The 3,875-nt window shown below is 47.4% G+C and overlaps 1 protein-coding gene across 1 annotated transcript in view; it reads left to right on the top strand.

Annotated features, from left to right (window-relative positions):
* Positions 1-2,745: 2,745 nt before the first annotated feature.
* The window catches only part of LOC122548282 (C-X-C chemokine receptor type 3-like), a 29,061-nt gene continuing 27,931 nt past the window's right edge, over positions 2,746-3,875 (top strand). Inside the window, exon 1 of the mRNA XM_043686810.1 lies at positions 2,746-2,752. The gene's annotated coding sequence lies outside the window, so the exon portion shown is untranslated. The remainder of the gene's footprint in view (positions 2,753-3,875) is intronic.

Here is a 3,875-nt window from a genome sequence, read left to right as displayed (position 1 = left end):
AGAGAGGCGGCCAAGTGCATACATTAGTCATTGGCAGCTGGGTCAAGTCTTCCTGGGAGTTGATGGAACTCGATACTGACTGGGACATGGTCACTGATCTCCAGCACATGTCTCATCTGCCCGGCTCAGGAGAAGACCTTTGATGGAATATTGCACTCCTGCAAAAGGATGAGGCATGGCGAGGGCATCTGCAATTGGATCCAACAGCACATCGAAGACCAATAGCCCACTTCCAAACGGTGGAAAGGTTTCTGATCCAAGCTGCCCCCTCATTTGTACGTTGGGTAGAACCTTTGGCCAAGTGCACTGGGAAGGATGCAAGCCCAGAAGGGCTGACAATTCCAGATAGTTTGGGTATTCAAGACTCCGTGCATTAGGAGAATGTCCCTATCTTCTACTCTGACCCGCTGCAGGCTGTTGAGCAGCTCAGCCCAGTTCGAACAGGCCTCAGGATCTAAGGGAAATTGAGGTAACGGCAGGCCAATGTTCTGAGTGAGTTGGGCCGACTGATGCTCTCTCCCCCTTAGTGTTAGGTCAGCCTGCCGAGGGGGTTGGGGAAAGGCCGGGAGGCCTGTGGGACAGGTGAGAACAGGAACCAAACATATGAGAGCTGCTCTCTCACTCCATACAGGTACAAACCTGGCCCATTCCTCACTCCTTCACCATGGAAGATGAGTCGAGTAATCCCCACAATAGGCTGAATGGCCTACTCCTGTTTGATCTGTTTCAATTGAAGATGAGTCGAGTAATCACCACATAGAAAATAGAAACAGGCCATTCAGCCTATTGTAGTGATTACATGAGCATGGTTGATCATCCAACTCAGTCTCTTGTTCCTGCTTTCTTCCCCATACCCTTTGTTCCCTTTAGCTCCAAGAGTTATATCTAACTCCTTGAAAACATTTCATGTTTTGGTCTTGACGGAAGGGAATTCTACAAGCTTACCACTCTCTGGGTGAAGACATTTCTCCTCATCTCAGTCCTAAAAGATCTATCCCGTATCCTCAGACTGTAGGTTCTGGACTGTCCAGTCCTTGGGAACATTCTTCCTGTGTTCACTCTATCTAGTTTTGTTAGAATTTTATTGGTTTCTATGAGCCCTCCTTCATTTTTCTGAACTCCGGTCTTTCTTATGTCAGTCGCACCATCCCAGGAATCAGTCTGGCAAACCTTTGCTGCACTCCCTCCATTGCTGGGACCCCTGTCCTCAGATAAGGAGAGCAAAACTGTACACAATACTCCAGGGTGTGGTCTCACCCAGGCCCTGTACAACTGCAGCAAGACCTCCCTGCTCCTGTACTCGAATCCTCTCGCTATGAAGGACAACATAGCATTTGCCTTCTTCACTGCCTGCTACACCTGCAGACTTGCTTTTAACCACTGGTGTACGAGGGCACCCAGGTTTCATTGCACCTCCTCCTTTCCCAGTCTGTTGACATTCGGATAATAATCTGCTCTCCTGCTTTTGCTACTGAACCTTACAGTTGTCCACATTGTAGTTCATCTGCCACGCAACTTGTGCACTCACTCAACTTGTCCAAATCACACTTCCATTTTATCCAGAGTTTGAAAATAAACTGTGTGCACAAGGACAAGATGTTAAAAGAAACCTCTAGAGCAAAGGGAAGAAAAATACCCAAAGGCGCCTTATCCTATTGGCTAACCCTCTGTGTGAGGCTGCAACAAGTCGTGTGTAGATCCTGGGTGCACAAATGTCACTACAGACTGAGGTTTCTCCTGATCCTGCTGTTGTGAAAGAAGGCTGTGGCCCCATTGTTGAGGAATACTTCAAGCAGTTGGACTGTGCTATCTCATCTGATGGAAAGGGTTTGTTTTGTGACGTCCCCGAGGCCCTGTGGAGAAAGTAGAGGTAGATCCTGTTGGATAGATCTCTATGAATCATCAAGAGTTAGAATGCTTCTTTCAATCTAGCTTCAAGAGCTAGAGCGCCCACTGGTGAGAAGGGCACTTCCCATCAAGTCCTTCCTACACACCCAGATCTCACTCTCTCTGCCCAGTGTACTTGAGGTGCCTGTGGTCGGGAAGAGACTATTATCCACCTCCATGTGGAACATGCCTTTCCAAAGAAGGGCTCAGAGCTGCTCTGTTCCGCTGATCTCTGAGTCCTCCGGGGACACAGAGAACACAGGAACAGGAGTAGGCCATTCAGCCCCTCAAGCCTGCTCTGCCATTCAATGAGATCATGGCTGATCTCTGGGCCTAACTCCATACACCTGCCTTTGGCCCATATCCCTTAATGCTTAACAAACATAAATCCCTCTCGGATTTAAAATCAACATCTGATCGAGCATTCACTGCTGTTGATGGAAGAGAGTTCAGAGTCTCGACCACCCTTTGAGTGTAGAAGGGCTTCTTAATATCTATCCTGAACAGTCTGGCCCTAATTTTCTGTCCTGTTGTTCCAGAATCTGCAACTAGTGGAAATGGTTTATCTTTATCTTATTGGCAGTCGCTGCCTGGGGGACTGCCAACTCAGTGAAAGACTGTCTTTGGTCTGCCTGAAACCCTTCCTGATCTTCCAGTGCAGAGTTGTCCTTGACCGAGTTTTGCAGACTGGTACATTCCAGCGTCCAGGACTATGTGCTGAGGGGTGCACTGAAGCTTGGGGCAGCCACAGCGGGGAAAGACCACAGTTTAAGACTTGCCAGCCATTGTGCATTAAGGGCTCGTAACATTTAGAATTCCTCCCTGACAGGGAATATAAATTCTGAACATTGAGAGTGTTGAAATTGTAATGTAACACCCCAGAGTGGAATACATGTATGGAGAAAAGTTGAATTTTATTGCACTTTCTGTAGTTGTCAATTTGAACTGGTTTGCCCATGGGCTGTATACCTGACATATTGTAATAATTCGGAGATGCCGGTGTTGGACTGGGGTGTACAAAGTTGAAAATCACACAACACCAGGTTATAGTCCAACAGGTTTAATTGGAAGCACTAGCTTTCGGAGCGCTGCTCCTTCATCAGGTGGTGCCATAACCGAAAGTTAGTGCTTCCAATTAAACCTGTTGGACTATAATCTGGTGTTGTGTGATTTTTAACTTTGACATTTGGTAAGCATTAAGAGTACTAAATTGTGCTAAGGCTCCTAATGGTGGGACTTGCTTCATGGAGGCAAATGGCAGCTTCTTCAACTGTTCATTGTTTTGAATTAAATATGTTTGGAATGTATATTTACAAAGATTATGAATAAAGCATACTTTTATTTTTAAAAATTGCATTTGCCGTGCACTTTTTAAAACAATCTCAGGATATCCACAAGCGGCTCCACTGAAGAGTAGTTTTCTTGTGGACTTGGGATGACAATGTGATGACCCCCACTGTTAAATTTATTTGCATTGTGGGTTCAGTGGGCAGGCAGAGAAGCGAAACCACCATTGCCAGTTCACGAATAATTCACGAAAGACCCTTGAGAAACTCAGTCTGGGCTAACATGTAACTCCAGCCCCACACTATCATGATTGACTATTTACCAGCCAATGAGAGCTGGCAATGAGAGTGAGACAGTGTGAGTGAGAGACGGAAGGGCTGGTATCTGAGAGAGGGACAGTGTGAGTGAGAGACGGAGGGGCTGGTATCTGAGAGAGGGACAGTGTGAGTGAGGGAGGGACGGGCTGGTATCTGAGAGAGGGACAGTGTGAGTGAGGGAGGGAGGGGCTGGTATCTGAGAGAGGGACAGTGTGAGTGAGGGAGGGAGGGGCTGGTATCTGAGAGAGGGACAGTGTGAGTGAGTGAGGGAGAGGCTGGTATCTGAGAGAGGGATAGTGTGAGTGAGTGAGTGAGGGGCTGGTATCTGAGAGTGGGACAGTATGAGTGAGTGAGGGAGGGGCTGGTATCTGAGAGTGGGACAGT

This window comes from Chiloscyllium plagiosum, unplaced genomic scaffold (genome assembly GCF_004010195.1).
Source record: "Chiloscyllium plagiosum isolate BGI_BamShark_2017 unplaced genomic scaffold, ASM401019v2 scaf_11846, whole genome shotgun sequence".
Classification (NCBI taxonomy): domain Eukaryota; kingdom Metazoa; phylum Chordata; class Chondrichthyes; order Orectolobiformes; family Hemiscylliidae; genus Chiloscyllium; species Chiloscyllium plagiosum.
The sequence above is the reverse complement of the archived record's forward strand: the minus strand, read 5'-3'. Positions and strand labels throughout refer to the sequence as shown.